This window comes from Lipotes vexillifer, unplaced genomic scaffold (assembly GCF_000442215.2).
Source record: "Lipotes vexillifer unplaced genomic scaffold, Lipotes_vexillifer_v1.1 scaffold863, whole genome shotgun sequence".
Lineage (NCBI taxonomy): Eukaryota > Metazoa > Chordata > Mammalia > Artiodactyla > Lipotidae > Lipotes > Lipotes vexillifer.
In genome coordinates, this window is record NW_006788168.1 from 1,440,075 (window position 1) to 1,440,777 (window position 703).

At 44.7% G+C, this 703-nt stretch overlaps 1 protein-coding gene across 1 annotated transcript in view; it reads left to right on the forward strand.

The window, feature by feature from the left end:
* LOC103071952 (uncharacterized) overlaps positions 1-703 on the forward strand; it is a 39,779-nt gene that overhangs the window by 24,794 nt on the left and 14,282 nt on the right. The gene's annotated exons all lie outside the window — the stretch shown is intronic.

Here is a 703-nt window from a genome sequence, read left to right on the forward strand (position 1 = left end):
TGTAGGGAGACGGGCTCGTTTGTTTGGTAGCAACCCGTATTTGTTGGATCTCGAATTTCTCTGTGTCTGTTTGGATTTTACAACTTCCTGATTTCTTCATGTACAGTAAATTTTTCTCATCTGGAGAGTCATGCAGACCCAGGGTGGATGCAGGGTTGATGACTCATGGTTCACTGTTGAAGGGAAGACAAGAGGAGAGCGCCTACATGAAATCAGGAGACCGTGGAAGTTAGTTAGAAGTTGGGGCAATAAGGGCTTGGGAACACTGGTATTCGCAACCCGAGGAGATTGTGAAATAGATCCCTTCTTTCTGTTTGCCTTGGGAGGAGTCCTGCTCCAAGCTGTGGAAATAGACTAGTTCAGAGGTTCCCGAGCCTGGCTGGGCACCAGAATCACCGGGAGAGGTTAAAAAAAATAGAATAGGGGCTCCACCCTAGATCTACTGAATCAAAATGAACCTTAATGGTCTCTTGGAGTCATACTGATGTTCCACAGCTTTGGCAAAGGCTGGATCGGGTGGTCTCTGGGCAGCTCTTCCTGAGTCATGTTGGATTTCCTTACTTGGTGAGATACACAGTCCACTTTTACCGAACCTCACATACAAAACTCTGGATTTTCAGCTAACGTATGAGAGGTGAATACTTGCTTTATCAAAATGTTCATTTTGAAACTGATTCAGTAGATTTCTTTAAATAAAGAACCC